General features: G+C 38.8%; 1 long non-coding RNA gene across 1 annotated transcript in view; it reads left to right on the forward strand.

Moving 5' to 3' along the window:
- Positions 1–7769: 7769 nt before the first annotated feature.
- Positions 7770–18760, forward strand: part of LOC134481507 (uncharacterized) — a 35966-nt gene continuing 24975 nt past the window's right edge. Inside the window, exon 1 of the long non-coding RNA XR_015635525.1 lies at positions 7770–7852. This is a non-coding gene — a long non-coding RNA (uncharacterized LOC134481507). The remainder of the gene's footprint in view (positions 7853–18760) is intronic.

Raw genomic sequence — 18760 nt, forward strand, 5'->3', positions numbered from 1 at the left:
TACGGTCTCCAAGAACTTTTCCTGTTATCTCCGCAAAGTGCTTGTCTTCATTTGACTGCAAAGACTTTTTTTTCAATTACAATTTGTGACTTCACTCCAGTTTTTATTTTTAGTCTCTTAGAATATCTAGATGGCACGTTATAAAAGCTACTTCAAGGATGATGTTCTGTGATAGCATTTTCCCTCTGGGCTTTGCCTGTTTGATTGTCAACTACCATGCCATCTTGGTCTACAACTGGAACTTTTTCTGTCTGATACCTTTTTTGGCCAGATTATTTTCCAAATTCTTCAGCTTCAAAAATTTGGTATAAACCAGGTCGAAAGTAGCCAGAATCATCTATAATGTCCATATGGGTTATGGATTTGGTGTTACCAAATTTTTTAGAAAATGCAGAAAAAGCCCTTGCAGTAATGTAATTTGAACTACTGTAGTCTCTTAATAGAGCCTTCTTTCCCATCTGAAGCCTTCTTCCTGTTTGTATTCTGCTGTCCCAACTCTTACTGAATTGTCATCATTAATTTGAACTTCCAGCACTCTAGACTGTAAGTTTTCTATGTTATTGTTGTATCACCACCACACAATACATGACACAAAGGGAGAGATCATTTATTTTAGGTCATAGTTTCAGAGGGTTCAGTATGAGGATGGCTCATGTGCTTGGGTTGAACAACATGGCAAGGGATGGGAAGGAGAGGGAGGGAGAGAGTTGAACAAGATTTGTTCAAAGATCCATTCCCAGTAACCTACTTACTACAGCTCTAAAGTTAAGGGACGTAGTGTTGAACACATGAGATTCAGGATGGCACTTTGTATTCCAACTATAATGGTTACTTTTGGCAACTAACAATTATTCATTTTATGTAAATGTCATGTAAAACATAATAGCCACAATTGAAGGCATAGAATTTCATGAAGTGGAAATCAGTAGAAAAGCCATTGAAAATGAAGGCCTGGCAGTGTGGGCAGCTAACAATGGGAAAGATTAAACAAACACAGATAATATCACAATAAGCATGCTGAATGAGAATGCTAGAGCACCAAAATAAAAAAAATTAAAGTTTTGATATATATTACAAAGATATAAAGTGAGTGAAATGTGGTGGAGCATGTTGGCTTTAATCCTAGCACTTGAGAGGCAGGCACAGACAGGTCATTATAAGTTGAAGCTAGTCTGATCTACATAGAGAGTAACAAGCCAACAGTGAGATTCTGTTTCTTTTTCTTTCTTTTTTTCCCCCAGCATATTTCTGATAGGGTCTTTTTAAAATTTTTATTGGATATTTTATGTATTTACATTTTAAATGTTATCCCCTTTCCAGGTTTCCCCTCTGGAACCCCCCCCACCCCCGTCTTATCCTGACTCCCTTTGCTTCTATGAGGGTGCTATCCCTCCCACCTACTCACTCCCACTTCACCACCCTGGTATTCCCCTATCCTGGGAAATCAATTCTTCACATGACCAAGGGCCCCTTCAGCTCCATCATTCCTTTTTCTAACTCCTCCACTGGGATTCTTATGCTCAGTCCAAATGTTGGCTGTAAGCATCTACCTCTATATTTGTCAGGCTCTGGCAGAGCCTCTCCGGAGACAGCAATAACAGGCTCCTGTCAGCAAGCACTTCTTGGCATCAGCAATAATGTCTTGATTTGGTGTCTGTGTATGGGGTGCATCCCTAGGTGGAGCAGTCTCTGGATGGCCTTTCTTTCAGTCTTTGCTCTGCACTTTGTCCTCGTATTTCATTTAGGCAGGGGCAATTCTGGGTTAAAAATTTGGAGATGAGTGGCTGGCCCAATTCCTCAACCTGAGGCCTTGCCTAACTTTGGATATGGTCTCTACAGGTTCTCCCTCTCCTTGGTGGGCATTTCAGCTAATCTCATCCCTGTTGGGTCCTGGGAGCCTCTTGCTTTCCTGACATCTGGGACTTGCTGGTGGCTATTCCCCATTCCCCCATCCCCCATTGCTACACACCTCTATTCAAATTCCTGACCCTCTGTATATCACCCCTGTCTCCTGGAATACCTGATCCTGACTCCCCCTTTCTCCTTCCACCTCCATTCATCCTCCCAAGTCCCTCACACCCTACCTTCCATGAGTATTTTGTTCCCCCTTCTAAGAAGGACTGAAGCATCCACACTTTGGTCTTCCTTCTTCTTGAGCTTCATAGAGTCTCTGATTTGTATCTTGGGTATTCTGAGCTTTTGGGCTAATATCCACTTATCAGTGAGTGCATGCCATGTGTGTTCTTTTGTGACTGGGTTATCTCACTCAGGACGATATTTTCTAGTTCCATCCATTTGCCTTAGAATTTCATGAAGTCATTGTTTTTATTTATTTTTTGTACCACCTGGGTAACTATTATATATTACCAAATACAACCTTGGCCCCTTAGGAGCACAGGATTTTTATGCTCTCAGAAAATACTTCCCTTATTTCATTACAGTGATACTGGTCTCCATCACTACACATTTCTTAACTTCAGCTAACAACCATAAAATGTTTCAATAGTTCCTTCTATTCTTTTTTTATTGGATATTTTATGTATTTACATTTCAAATGTTTCCTTTTCTCCCCTCTCCCATTCCTCCTCTCCCCCTAATTCTATGAATATGCTCCTACTCCCGCCCACCCTCTCCCACCGCAAAGCCCTGGAATCCCCCTACACTGGGGAAACACACCTTCATAAGACCAAGGACTTCTTCTTCTGTTGATGGCAGACAATGCCATCCTCTGTTCCGTATGCAGCTGGAGTCATGGGTTCCTCCATGTGTACTCATTGGTGAGTGGTTTAGTCCCTGAGAGCTCAGGGTGGGGGTTCTGGTTGGTTGATATTGTTGTTCTTCCTATGGGGTTGCAAACCCCTTCAGCTCCTTCAGTCCTTTCTCTAACTCCTCCAGTAGGGTCCCTGTGCTCAGTCCGATGGTTAGCTTCAAGCATCTTAATCTGTATCAGGAAGGCTCTGGCAGAGCCTCTCAGGAGACATCCATATTAGACTCCTGTCTGCAAGCACTTCTTGGCATCAGCAATAGTGACTGGGTTTGGTGTCTGCATATGGGATGGATCCCCAGGTCAGGCAGTCTCTGGATGACTTTTTCTTTAGTCCCCGCTCCATTTTTGTTCCTGTATTTCCTCCTGTGAGTATTTTGTTCTCCCTTGTAAGAAGGAATGGAGCATCCACATTTTGGTTTTTCTTCTTCTTGAGCTTCATGTGGTCTCTGAATTGTCTCTTGTGTATTCCAAGCTTTGGGAATAATATCCTCGTGGAGACAGGGTTGTGGGGAGGAGGTATGGGATGGGGAACAGTTAGAGGGTAGACCCATAAGGGGATAAAATGTGGAGTGCAAAAAAAAAGTTTAAATAAAATTTAAAAAAGAGCACTGACTGGTCTTCTAGAGGACCTGAGTTCAATTCCCAGAAACCAAATGAAAGCTCACAATTGTCTATAACTCCAAGATTTGACACACTCACGCAGACATACTTGCAGGCAGAACACAAACACACATATAATATAACTTTTTACACTTGATCTTAGCCAAAAGGCTAAGAAGCGATATACATAACTTTTTAAAATTAATTCTTTATGAATTAAATTTTCTGTTGCAGAGAGGGTAGGAAATAGTTTTCATGCTTAAATATAAAATTATGTTTTTCCCATTCGATTCTATATTTTTACATTGGAATAAGACTAAAGCATTGAATTAAAAGTAAATTTAAATAAAAAGAAAATAGACATAAGATGCTACATACTCATGCCTCTTTGATTGTTTTTAGATATGATCTCATAATCCATGTTGGTGTTGAGCTTTCTGTATAGCGTGGGCTGGCCTCTAACCTGTGATTCTCCTGGAAAAGTCCTTTGGAGTATTGGGATTTTACAGATGAATGACACCATACCCAACTCACATCATTTTTACATACTAAGTCATACTGTCCCTGTGTCTTATTGCCTTGTGACTTTTCCTGGGGAGATGAGAATGCATGTGTTTTCACTCCAGGTAGAGCACTGAAAACAGGTCATATGAGTGACTCAGGCTAAGTATAGCTTAGTGAACCAATGGGTTTATTGAGGATGCTTTCAGGGTCATTGATCACTCACAGGTAATTACATCACTGAAAATCTCTTCTTTTCGTATTTAAATTTTTATTTACATTTTTTAGTTATTATTTTCTTTTATGTATATGAATGTTCTGCCTTGATATATGTGTGTGCTCTGCATGTGTGTCTGGAATCCACAGAAGAGGGCCCTGGGTCATCTGGAACTGGAGTTAAGCAAGGTTGTAAACTGCTGTGTACTTGCTGGGAACTGAACCCAGTTCTCTGCAGGAACGGCAAGTGCCTTTGGTCAGTGAGTCATCTCTCCAGCCCAGATCCCTGGACTTCTTGCTGTCAGCTTCATAGGAGAATATCCTTTTCCACGCAGGCGTTCATTATCTATATCATCCTGTGGAAAGGCACAGTGAGGTTTTTAACCTTCTAAGCTTGTTCCTGACCTTTTACGTTTCCTTAGGGCTTTGAATCTTAGGAGTTTCTATCCTTCTTCAGGAGGAACATCTGTTTTTATCTCAAATTATGATTAACATAGGTGACTTCAGTCTGGCCTGTCACTGTCATGTTTAGAGGAGCTGAGCACAAATCAGTTGCCATTAGCTTAGTGGCAAGATTATAGAATGCATGGCTGCTTACTTCCAGTAATTTTCTTGACTTTTTTGAAAAACAAAGCAAAACAAAATACTTTGAATCCAGCACACAATTTCTATTTTCTTAAGAAGTGGAAAAAATGATATGAAGTCTCTTGCATTGGCCCATCTGTTTCTATTTGCTTCTATTCAAACAACCAACCTAAATAAATGAAGGATGTGACTGTAGCTTCCACTCCTATCAGAAGTGATGACGCAATACACAATGTCCGTTTTTACTCAGTGTTCCATAGTTTTGTCCTTACTCTCATGGGTTATGTTAGTTTTGCTCCTTGGAAGGTGGCTTTGCTATTCTGCTCTTCTGAAATACATTTGGAAATTGTTGTTGTGTGCACCATTATATAACTGAGTGTAGGCACCTGCTTGGTCCAGATTTTTATCCTTATTGGTCCCCAGATTTTTGCAGAATAAGAAATGGTCTCCTAGAACATAATGGTGTGATTTTTTCAAGCCAGGTACACTAATCAGGTTAGAGAAACACAAATAGCAATTTGGAGCCTTACTAAATAAGAGTCACCTAAAATTATTATGATTATTATTTTGGTTTTTGGAGACAGGGTCTTTTGATAGGAGACTGATCCTGATCTTTCTGCTTCCACCTCCAAAAATACTGGAATGGCAAGTGTTTCCTGCTCGCCAGACTTAAGATTTATAAACGATGGACTTTGTGGCAGATTGTTATTTTCTTCTAGTTGTGAGAAGTTATGCAAAGCCCCAAAAGACATTTAGGTTTTAGCCTTAAAGTCCCATTCATAACATCTCACATGTATATAGGATATTATAAATTGAGACTGTCTTTAACCTACATTTTCTCGTTTCATGTTCAGAAAGCTCTATGGGATGGGAAAGGGAAAAGGCATGGACCAGTTTAAAGAATTTGAGGATGACAAGATTGGCCTAGTCTCTAAGACAAACAGATGGTTCTCCTGACTCCTGATTCCTGACTGTACTTTCCTCATCCCCTATAATAAAGAGAATAAAGTAGGTGTGAAATGATGAAGAGAAATTTCTATCAGCCATCCATATGTGTGCTTAATAGTCATTCTCTTTTAATTCAAAAAAGTACTATTGGTATGTGTATTTGTATTCATGGTGTGTGTGTGTGTGTGTGTGTGTGTGTGTGTGTGTGTGTGTGTGTCTGTGTATGCACCCTTAAACCATCTGTGTCTGTGTGTGCACTCTCAAACCATGGCACAAGCATGGCAGCTAGAGGACAACTTTGTGAAGCAGGTTCTTTCATTCCACCTCTACATAGTATTCTGGGGATTGAACTCAAAGGGCCAGGCTACTACAGCAAACACCTTTACCCACAGAGCTAATTATGAAGTTTTAAATTTTAACTGTTTTGCATGTTATGACCACATAATAGTGTCTTAAATTAATTTTCTCTATGTTATGAAGATTCATACATCTACTTTATGTTTGATGAAATTATAGAAACGCAATGAATTTACAATAGGAAAGCCAAGTGGCTAGTGAAACATAGGGTAGTTGATGGGTATTTAATAAGAGGGAATTACCCTCTTTACTCAGAACAGATTTTATAATTTACCCATTTTTTTTTACCTTTTAAAAAGCAATGTTTAGTTTATTTCTTGCTTAAAACTGTTTTATCAACTATAATTAATCCTATGAATTAATATATTTCTTAAAAAGCATTATTTTTCTATTTTTAGTTGTCTTGGCTAGTATAGCTTTATACTTTTTTCTTCAGGGAAATAATGCTTACTTCTAGACATTTACTTGGAAAAGAATTAACCACAAAGCACAGCAAAAAAACTGCATTCAAAAAAGACTCAGCCTTAAGACACTTGACATGTTTCATTTGTAATAATCTTTTAGGGTCAAAGGTTTTTGTTTTGGTGTGTGTGTGTGTGTGTATGTGTGTGTGTACGCATATGTGTGTGTATGTATGTATGTATGTATGTATGTATGTATGTATGTATGTATGTATGATTATGTATTTGGTAGAGAGAAAAATGGCCAAAATTTTGTGTCGTTATATTTCTGATGGATTTATTATTATTTTATTTTTAAATTATTTTTTGCAGCTCTGTGTATTCAGGAATGTGCTTCTGCACAAACACTGGCAGTGGGCAGGAAGAATACTGTAGTTCATTGCAGTGGTCTGGAATGGAAACGTCGTGACGCACACAGAGTGATTTTATCACATGACCCATTTCATGTTTCAGCAGGACTTACTGGCTAAGAAATTTAGCGTATGAGCCACTTTTAGCAGGCTCCTGAAATAAGCAAACCTTATTTTAGACACATGTCCTCGCTGGCAGTGCTTCTCAGGATGGCAATTTTTTGACTCTTGGCACTTTGAACCTTCCTGATTTTCTTGACTCGTTGCTTGAGGCCAAGTTCAGAAAAAGATTCAAAATGAAGAAACAAATCTTTCAAGGTAGTTGTGTTTAATTCTAAGATAGAATAAAAGTACATATTGGGCATTTGAACACTTTGTTCCCCAGTTGGGAGTGTAGCCTTTCCTGAGGAAGTTCACCACTTGAGGTAGGTTTTGAGAGGAAAGGCCTCATGCTGCCTGCAGTTTGCTTTTTCTCTGTTTCCTGCATCTGGTTGTGAGCTCTCAGCTTCCTGCTCCGGTTGCCATGCCTTGTTCCCACCAAGGACTCCTGTCCCTTTGGAACCACCAGCTCCCCCAATCTGTTTCTTTTGTAAGTTGCTTCAGTCAGATTTTCTCACAGCAACAGAAAACTAATGTACCTCACGCGGTACCTGGTATGTCGAGATATTACATAAGCACTGATTTCTGACTCTCGATTATGTAATCATGTTTAATTCTTTTATAGGCTGATGTATACATTAATAGAAAATTTAAATTATGAAAATCCACATATATTGTTCTTATATTATGATTATTCCCAAATGTTCCCAACAGATTTTTAGAGTCAATGGGTTAGGGGTTTCTTTTTCTCAAGATTCTTTAAAAAAAAATCTTCCTAATTAACTGCCTTCTCATCTGTGCACATTGCTATTCAGGGCTACCCCTGCTCATTAGCCTTGCATCCAGATAAAGGCTGTGTGTGCATGCCAGACATTCCACCCACCCAGCCAGGGAGTAGGATCCCGAATGCGCAGGCCAAGTCTCTGCGAGCTGAGACTAGTTGGGAGGAGACACAAAGCTTCTAAAAGGTATGCCCTGAAAGAGTAGCGCGATCAAATACACATTTCTGAATACTTCCACAGTTAGAACAGTTGAGCGGGAAATACTGACAGAAAGAGCGATTCCATCAGCAGAGGATAAAGCATTTCTGAACGGCTCTGCAATGCATGATCGAGTTTTGTGGCATAGTTTTGTACGTACTGCAGTAAAACTAAACGAAAGGAGGAGAGGGTTGCGATAAGAGGTGGGGTGGAAAACGTGAAAGAAGAGGATTTGATACGATCAAGTAAAACCCATTGATCACATCTATCCTGGTTACAAAGGAACAGTCACTGTAGTTGAACTAACCAAACCCCGGCTTTATTTTGAAAATGGTTTCCTGCTTTCTTTCTTTTCCTTCTGGTTGCAGTGCATGAATGATTTAGCTTGAACTTGGTCATACAGATAGGCACCCACTTTCTCTGCACCACCAATGCTCCTTGTTTAGATTGTGTGTGTGTGTGTGTGTGTGTGTGTGTGTGTGTGTGTGTGATGTATTTTGTTTCTTTTCCCTTTCCATGGAGCTGATTCTGATGATGTTGCATCTAAATGATCACAGACATTTGAGGTTGGATTTAGGAAAGGTAACAGGAGTAACTAAGACTCTGTAGTACCATTGTCTTTGATTCGTCCTAAAATTAGTACTTCATTGGTTAGAACAGAAACACCACTTTAAAGAACTGGCTCTCAACTGAGATTGCTTCTCTCCTGTACAGGAGGATATTTGGCAAGGCCTGGAGATGTTTTCATTGGCCTACTTGTTCTGATCTGTTCCTTCCTCACAGACCTCCTTCTTCATTCTCCTCTATCCCACACCCTAAGACAATCCCTTTTTGTTTCATCTTAGTGCAGTGAACTATATAAAGCCCCGAGATAAAAATGATCGTGTAAATCATTATAAATATTAAGAATCCATAGTACCTTTGTCCGTGTTATATTCTAAAATTAGGCTGAAACAGAAGCACCACTTTAAATTTGGGGGAAGGTAGGTGGCAGAGTCTTGTTAGAGGAAGTGTGTCACTTGAAGTGTGTCACTTGGGGTGGGCTTTGGGATGAAGAGCCTCATGCTGCTCACGGTTTGATTATGCACCTGGTCCAAGATGTGAGTTCTCTTCCTCTTGCTGCCACACCTTCCTACCATGGGACTCATGTCCCTTTGGAACCACGAGCTCCCCCCAAACAAACAAACAAACAAACAACAAAATATAAGACATGCAAGAGAATATATTTACTGGAATTGGGTGGGAGAACTCAGTGATATTAGCCAACACCCTTCAAGACACAGAATGGATACAATAGCATCCATCTAATACAAAATGTCAATGGTACTGAGGTAGAGAAGCCCTGCTGGTTTTCAAGGTAATAAAACTTTATTCTGAAGAAGTGTACATTCCTATACCATTTAAAAAGTGTTTTGGTTCTAATAATAATATTTAGAACTTTTTTGAAGGCAAAGTTTGGAAACACTTATAAAAGTAAGGTATTTCAATTTTATCTATCCATTCATCTCATGGCAATACATTATGATAAAAATATCTTCTATGCTCTAAGGGACTGGACCTTTTGCTGGATCTCACAGCCAAAGTTAACAATATTCCTTGAAGTCACTTAAGACTTCAGACTGCTATCTTCAGGCTGCTACACAGCCTTGTTTGTTTAACTTGCCTTCAGGAGAACAATGTAAAAGTCAACCTTGCTTGCCTTAGATTTCCCATGTAATTAAGTTTTATAATCGAAAGTAGTGCGTAATTGTACTGTTAAGTTATGTCCCTGATGAGGAACAACGCATGTGTGTTTCCATTCATGTCATTCTTGGAAGCAGCAGGTAGGCAGAAAGTAGTCTTATAAAATGAATAGCTGCCATAAATGTTGAATGCAACATGTGGATATTGCTTGTTAAACAACAATGTTTGTAGTACTGTTTGTTATCTGGGTCAATGGGAGTCTGATTTAATCACTTGTAAAACTCTGTCAAAGATTTCTGTAAAGTGTCCCTCATTCCTTTCCTATGTGTGGTATTCAATAAGCATAGAGCAAACTTCTGTGTTAGGACGACAGCTACCCATAAACACACAGGAGAGACAGACATTAACACACGGACAGACACAGACAGAGACAGACTCACAAGGTTGCGTCCTTCATGAAGGTTACAGACTTAGACTCATACAATAAACACAAAGAACAGAAGACACAGGGAGTGTCAAAAAGAGAGTTGAAATCTGGACTGGCTCTTGGTTAAGTGACACTAAGGGGAAGAAATGTTATTTCTTTTCCTAATGTGACAGTGACACCTTACTGGTAACTCTTACTGCATTTAAATCAACTACATATTCAAAAACATTTATTGACTACCAGTGGGAGCCAGATCCTGTTTTCAGACTTCTGTCCAGATCGTGCTACACCCTACCCCACATCACTCTAAACTGTACAAAACAGTGCTGTCAGGATGTGCCTTGCTCTGTTTTATGACCAGCTTTTGACTGCATTTTCAAAGTGAAGAATTGCTGCGCTTTGGGCTGGACCTGAAACAACTCTACCTGCCCAGCATAAACTATGCAGCACAGATTGATGAGTGACTTATTTCTGGAAGTAGAAAGGATGCTCGTCTAAGGATTTATCAGGGTGAATTGATACAGTAAGTTCACATGTGTTTATGAAAGTCATACCAGGAAAGTCATGTCCAAGGTGTTACTGATATGTCAGACATAGGGAGGAGTGCAACTTTTTATTATTTATTAACTCTCATACCATAATAGCATACAGCCAATTTCCCTTTGATTTTCTGTCTCTGTCTCTGTTTGTCTCTCTGTCTCTGCCTCTGTTTGTCTCTCTGTCTCTGTCTCTCTCTCTCTCTATCTTTCTCTCTCTCTCTCTCTCTCTCTCTGTCTGTTTGTGGATTATTATCTTATCAATACTATTTGCATTTTGACCAGCCCACTTATGGAACCTCTTGAACTCTATTGTAGTCTCTTTAACATGTATTTGTTCTTACAAACACACACATGTGTACACACACACACACATACACACACACACAAAGAGAGAGAGAGAGAGAGAGAGAGAGAGAGAGAGAGAGAGAGAGGGACAGAGACAGAGACAGAGAGACAGACAGACAGAGAGAGATACAGACAGACAGACATTGGCTGTATGCTATTGTGGTATGAAAGTTAATAAATCTGGGATAAAAGAACCTATGTTTGCCTCAGCCAGATTACAAAGGTAGGCATTATATGCTAAATTGTTCTCAATGAAACTGCCTGCAAATCTATTGTTATCTAATAAATTCTGACATAGTGGAAAGGTACACATGTGTAATTCTCATCTTGTTTCTGCTGTGTGCTCTGGACAGGTCCCACGCCAGTTAGGATATAGTGCTTCTACATGCACCTATGGATTTTCCAAATGTAACTTAATGAGGTTGTTCCAAGTTTTCCTTCACAAGCCAAACCAAACCAAACTGAGAGTCTGCTGGATAGATTCATCGTGAGCCGTTGTTGCAGGTGGACCACGGAGTTATTTTTTAGATCTGGGCAAGCTAGAATTTTATTGGTGTTTCTGTTCTTTAGCTATCTACATCAGGTTCAATGTCAGCAGTCAAAAACTATGCTCAGAATCCAAACTTTCTTAATAGTTTCCCAATCAACAGGAGTACAACTTTACTTTCAAAGTACTGTACCATCAGGTTTTAATTCTCTAATGGGGTAAGCACAGTAGTGTACATGTTGTTGTTTAAGAACTAGATAGTAATTTGGGTTTGATCTGGCCTCGACCTGGAAGATGAGGGGAGAGCATATATGTGAGGTGGAACACTTAGTTCGAGATGTGTTAAAATAGAATCAAATGTCATGTAGACATTGTTCAAAGCTGATGCTAGACCTAGAAATATAGGTTTATTATAATAAATATAGGTTGATGAAAGTTCGGTGGACATGGAAAGAGGGACTCCAGGGCTGGTGTTAAGTGTTTCGGTAGGCAAGCACGCAGGGGACTAAGGCTGTAACAGTAAAGCTGTTATGAGTAAAGGAACAATTTCCACCTGTTTATTCATCCATTCATTATATAATTACACAGCTGAAAAGCAGGAGGTTACGTTACACACAAAGTCCTTGAACAATTCATAGAGGGTGGCACAGCATGCAGAAATGGAACAGATAATTCCTTAGAATAGAAAGAATTAAGAAGTAGGGAAATATTTCACTGGTGGAAGAATAAGGGAGTATTTATCCAATTATTTTTTTATGCCCAGTGAATTACATTTGGTCTTTAGAAGATAATGAGAGAGAGTGCTGGCCAGAAATGTGGACTTAAGAAGGCAGAAAGGTCATGAAGGAGTAATTTGGATGTTGGGGACCATAGATCAGGAGAGTTTGTGCAGTACATATCAGATTGAGGTCTACTTGAGATATGAGATTCTGAATACAGAAATGGAATTGTTAGCATGCTGTGTGCTTTGCTTCAGTCATATGCAGCTGCTTTTGAGTTAGATAGAGAATATACTTAGTCCTTTATTAAAATAGAGTCAGTCGTAAAGATGGATGATACAGCGTAAGAGAGGGTGGGTCATAGGCTTGAGGTGCTCAGAGAGGAGCCTTTCCTCATTGGCATTATGTATAATCCTTGGTACAGGATGATGACAAAACAGATGATCTTGTAGCTGCCTTCATTACTGATTTCTTTTTTCCTTTCTATACTTTTTGGCTTCTTTGTCAAAACTCAAGTGTCCATAGGTGTGTGGATTTGCTTCTAGGTCTTTGATTTGATTCCATTGAACAAAGTGTGTGTTTTTATGCTAATCTCATGTGGTTTTTGTTACTATAGCGCTATAGTACAACTTGAAATCAGGATGTTGGTATCATTGGAAGCACTTTTATTGTATAGGCTTGGTTTTAGTTATCCTGGGTTTTTTTAGTTTTCCATATCAAGTCGAGAATTGTCCTTTCAAGGTTTGTAAATGATTGTGTTAGAGATTTGATGGAGATTGCATTGACTTGTTGGATTGTTTTGGTAGACTGACTAATTTATAATGGAAATTTTACTAATCCACAAATATGGGAGATAAATCTATCTTCTGAAATCTTTTCAATTTATTTCTTAAAAGAAGACATTTTCATCATATGTTAATTATTTCGGTTGCTTGACTAGGATTGCCGAAGTGTCTACTATTTGAGCCTAATGTGAAAGCCAGTTTTCAATTTTTCTGTTTCTTTCTCATTCCATTTGTCATTTGTATATAGGAGGGTTACTTTTTTTTAGTTATCTTCTATCCCGTTACTTTGCTGAAAATGTTTAGCATCTGTATAAATTCCCACAGCAATTTTTAGGTTCACTTACATATACTGTGATGCCGTCTGCAAAAGCAATACTTTGTATCCCCTTGATCTTCTTCAGTTCTTTTATATTCTAGATACACTTCAAGTACTAGACTGAATAGATAAGGAGAGAGTTGACAACCTTCCCTGGTCCATGATGTTAGTGGAATTGCTTTGAGTTTCTATTTAAATTTATGTTGGTTATGAATTTTCTGGAATGTTATTATGTTAAGTACTTGTGTCCTTATTCTCTTTTATCATGAAAGGGTGTTGGACTTTATTAAAAGTCTTTTCTGCTTATAATGAGATTATCATTATAATGAGATTTTCTTTTCCAGTTTATTTGTACAATGGGTTGCCTTTACTGAGTTTTTATATTGAATCATCCCTATATCTTTGGTATTAAGCCTACTTGACCATGGTGGATGATCTTTTTGAGGTGTTCTTGTATTATGTTTGCAAGTATTTTATTGAGTATTTTTGTATCTATGTTCATGAGGAAAATTGGTCTGTAATTTTGTTAGGTCTTTATGAGAGTTGGGAATCATTCTAACTGTGCCCTCATAAAATGACTTGAGCAGTGTTTGTGGTATAATTCGAGGACTATTGGCATTAACTCTTTTTTGAAAGTCTGATAGCCTTGGTGGGCAATGGTGACACATGTGTTTAATCCAGATCTTTGTGAGTTCGAGGCCATCCTGGTCTACAGAGCAAGGAAACAGTGAAATCCTGCCTCAAAAGAGAAAGAAAGAAGCAACGAAAGAAAGAAAGAAAGAAAGAAAGAAAGAAAGAAAGAAAGAGAAAGGCAGACAGACAGACACAGAGAGAGAGAGATGGACAGACAGACACAGAGAGAGAGAGAGACAGACAGACAGAAAGACAGAAAGTCTGTTAGAAATCAGTGCCAAAACCTTTTGGCCCTGGGATTTTTTTGTTGTTGTTGTTGTCGTTGGTTGGTAGACTTTTAATGACTTTCTATTTCACTATGGGTTATAGATCTATTCAAATTGTTTATTTAATCTTGATTTAACCTTTGTAAGTGGTAACTACTGGAAAAAAATCATTCATTTCTCAGATTTTTCAATTTAGTGGAGTAAAGGCTTTTAACATTTTTCTGGATTTCATTTGTGTCTATTGTTGTGCCTCCAGTTTCATGTCTGATATTAGTAATTGAGATCCTTTTTTAGCCTTTTAGTTAGGTTGAATAAGGGTTTGTTTATCTTGTTGATTTTCTCAAAGAACCAATTCTTGTCTCTTTGTTTTTCCTGTAATGATCCGTTTCTATTTTATTGGTTTCAGTCCTTGGTTTGAATATGTTTTGCCTTGTAGTGCTCCTCTTGGGTGTGTTTTCTTTTTGTTCTAGAGCTTTCAGATGCACTGTTAAGTTGCTAACATGAGACCTCTTCAATTTTTATATCTAGGCTTACTGTTATGAACTTTCTTTTTAGCACAATTTTCACCGAGTCTCTTAAGTTTGTGTATTCATTTTCATTGAATTCAAGAAATTCTTTGATTTCTCTCTTCATTTCTGCTTTCACCCATTTTTTTTCATTCAATAGAGAGTGGTTCAGTTTCTATGAGTTTTTAAGTTTTCTATTGTTCCTGTTGTTGTTGATATCCAGCTTTAGTCCATACTGGTGTGATGGGATGGAGAGAGTCATTTCAATTTTCTTGCATCTGGTAATGCACTGACATTGTAATCCAACTTCAATTAAATGCGACTTGTAAGAGTTGCCATGGTCACGACATCTCTGCACAGCAATAGAAGCCCTAATTAAGTCACTATTATTCTTAGGTTTGTTTATTTTTCATAGTCTCTCAGATTTCCTGGATACTTTTTGGTCAGGAGTTTTTTTAGGTTTAACATTTTCTTTGAACACTGTATTCATTTCTTCTATTATATCTTCATCACCTGAGATTTTTCTCATCCATCCTTTGTATTCTGTCAGTGAAGCTTCCTTCTGTAGTTCCTGTTTGAATTTCTAAAATTTTCATTTCCAGAATTCCCTCGGTTTGGGTTTTCTTTATTGATTCCATTTCCAATTTCATGCTTAAACAGTTTTATTTCCTAACACCGTTTGTTTGTATTTTCCTGGGTTTATTTAAAGGATTTACTTACTTCCTCTCTAAGGACTTCTGTTATATTCATAACATCTGTTTAAGATCTTTTTAATTTTTTTCCAATAATTAATTGTACATCTTGATCACTGCTCCTCTTTCAGGTCCCCAACACACACAATTCCTCTAAGAGGGTCACCTTGCTCAGGACGATATTTTCTATTCCATTCATTTACTTGCAAAATTTATGATGATCTTGTTTTTAATAACTGAATGGTATTTATTCCATTGTGTGAATGAACCACATTTTCTGCATCCATTCTTCAGTTGAGGGGCATGTGAGTTGTTTCCAGTTTCTGGCTATTACTAATAAAGCTACTATGATCACAGGGGAGCACATGTCCTTGTGATATGGTGGAACATCCTTTGGGTATATACCAGGAGAGGTAGAGCTGGGTCTTCAGGTAGAACTATTTCCAATTTTCTAAGAAACTGCCAGATTGATTTCCAGAGTGGTTATACAAGTTTGCATTCCATGAAGCAATGGAGGAGTGTTCCTTTTGCTTTACCTCCTCATCAGCACATGCTGGTGCCTGAGTTCTTGATCTTACCATTCTGATTGGTGTAAAATGGAATCTCAGGGTCATTTTGATTTGCATCTCCCTGATGACTAAGGGCATCGAACATTTCTTGAAGTGCTTCTCGGCCATTAGAGATTCCTCCGTGGAGAATTCTTTACTCATTTTTAATTTGGTTATTTAGGTTGTTGGTGTTTAACTTTTTGAGTTCTTTATATAGTTCAGCTATTAGTCCTCTGCTGGATGTAAGGTTAAGTGAAGATCTTTTCCCAATCTGTAGGCTACCACTTTGTCCTATCAACAGTGTCCTTTGCTTTACAGAAGGTTTTCTGTTTCATGAGGTCCCATTTATCAATTGTTGAACTTAGAGCCTGAGCCATGATGTTTAGGAGGTTGTCTTCTGTACCAAGGTGTTCAAGAAAAACTTTCTCTTCTATTAGATTTAGTGTATCTGGTTTTAGGTGGAGGTCTTTGATCCACTGGACTTGAGTTTTGTGCAGAGTGATTAATATGAATTTATTTGCATTCTTCTACACGCAGATAGTCAGTAGATCAGCATCATTTGTTGAATATGATTTCTTTTTTACATTATATGGTTTTGACTTCTTTGTCAAAAATTAAGCATCCATAGGTGTATTGGTTTATTTCTGGATCTTTGATTAGATTCCATTGATCTATCTGTTTCTGTACCATTATCACACAGTTTTTATTACTACTCCTCTTTTTCTGGGTCTTTTAATTTTTTCTTTGTCTTTTTCTTGCATTCAGCTGTGGAATATTCAGGGTCTGCTGTCGGGGGATAGCTGGGTTCTAGGGAAGATATATTGTCCTGGCTGTTATTGATGGTCTTCTTACACTGTTGTCTGGGCATCTGGTTTTGGTGTGATTATAGGTCTAAGTACTGACTTATGAGCTTGTCTTTTTTAGGTGATGTTTAGTTCCTTGGTTTCTGTCTTCTTTCTGGATTTTTAGAGATTGTGTTGTCTGTTTTCCTGGCCTGTTTGGCTAGTGTGTTCACAGTTAATGCCTGCTGGTGTTGGAGGCTAGGATTCTGGGATGAGTTGAGGAAAGGTTGGAGGAGAAGGTGCTTGTGATCTGTTGCTGATGGCCTCAGAGAGAAAGGGAGAACAGAACAGTTTTTCTGTTAGAGAGCTGGGGATGAGACTGTGGCCATTAGATCTCAGGAGTGGGAGAGGTGTGGTTCTGCCTTCAGCCTACTTGCTGCCATGGGAGGAATGGCCTATGAGTTAGCAAGGGTTGCCTGCTGAGGTTGGGGGCTAGGACAAAGCAAGGAGTGAGGGGGAGGGAAATTGGAAGAGGAAGCTCTGTGGGATCCATAGAATATGGGAGCAGGGGTTCGGAGTAGGCTGCCAAGAATGTTCTGCTGTAGAGCTTGAAACTAAGTATTTAGATCTAGGGGAATAGAGGGAGAAGAGAAAGTGTGTAGGAAGCCTGCTTGGCGTTCTAGCAGGTATGGGTTGTAGTTAAGCAGGGAGTGCTTGCTGGAGTTGGGTGCTGGAATGCAGCAATGAGATCCAGAGAGAAGTTTAGAGAGGATAGTCCCTGGGATCCACAGGAAATTTGGGCATGAGCGAAGGGAGGCTGAAGCTAGTGTTCTATTGCAGCACTAGGCGGGGGGGGGGGGTGGTGGTGGTGGGGGATTGGGTCGGGGGAAGCACACAGAAGAGAAAGTATGTGTGAAGCCCCGCCCTTTATTGTTTTCTAATTCTTTGTAGACATTGCTTTTTATTTTAATTTTTAACCTATGCTGGAGAAGGCTGATCATTCTTTGAGCACCACAAGGAAATTAACATTTAAAAATGAAGGAAAGAAGGATTTTCTTTATTGTTATTCATGTTAATTAAAATTTTTGTTGATAATTTTATGTGTAGGTTTAATGAAATTCTGTCATTTTTGCCCACATGTTACTTTCTTTCACTCTTTTCTCTCCTACCGAACCCATCTTTTTTCCCAGTAACTCCTATTCCTACCCTAATGTAGTTTCTGTGTTTTTGCCCCCTGAACTAAATTATGGTTGCTTTCATGTGCATGGTTGGGAAGTTATTTTCTTGAAGAAGGGGCAGTTTATCAGTGGCTATGTCACCGAAGAAAGTGGCACCTTGTCCTCTGAAACCACTAACTGGCTGTAATTCCATTCAGTCATGTGGGTCCTCCCAAGCCCCTTCTGTGTGTCTGATGGAATGTTAATGGCCCAATCTTGTGTACTGAGTTGATGAGAGAAATTGGCATATAGGACAATGTTTCACTGTGGTCTTACCCATCCTCTGGCTCTTAATTCTTTCCATGCTCTCTTCTGAAATGTTCCCTGAGCCTTGGAGAGAGGTTGCTGTACCATTTAGAGTTTGGCACTCAACAGTAACTTACTCTAGGTGTTTTTGATCAGTCTCATTAACAACTTCCCCCTGTAAAAAGCAACTTTTCTGGTGAAGTTTGACAGCACCATTAATCAAGGGGTACAAAGATTATTATTTAGGAGGCCGTTTGACCACATGTGCATTTTGCAAAACAACAATAACAGAGTCCTCCCTGGGCCTATGACCTCATAACCACAGGGTCTTGACCAGGTTTACCAGTATTAGGCGTGAGTTTCCTATGGAATAGACCTCTAATCTAATCAGAAGGTGCTTGTTTACTTTCATAATTATCATGCTACTTACTAACCTGTGGGTATATCTTGCCAGACAAATTGTTGATGTAGTTCATGGGGTCCACACCTGGTGAAATCTGTTGAATTTTTTCCCCTCCCAACAGTCTGCATAGAAACTTCTAGCACTGTGAAAACTGGTTGGAGTGAAGAAATTTCTAAGTTCCAATTTGATTTTTCTGTATCTGTCACCTAAAGTATGTATATTTTTAATAATAGGATCTTACTATTTAGTCCTAGTGAGAGACCAAAAACAATAGCAGTATTCTTTGTTATTTTGGGGGCTGC

The sequence above is a fragment of the Rattus norvegicus genome, chromosome 13, assembly GCF_021556685.1.
Source record: "Rattus norvegicus strain SHRSP/BbbUtx chromosome 13, alternate assembly SHRSP_T2T, whole genome shotgun sequence".
NCBI lineage: Eukaryota > Metazoa > Chordata > Mammalia > Rodentia > Muridae > Rattus > Rattus norvegicus.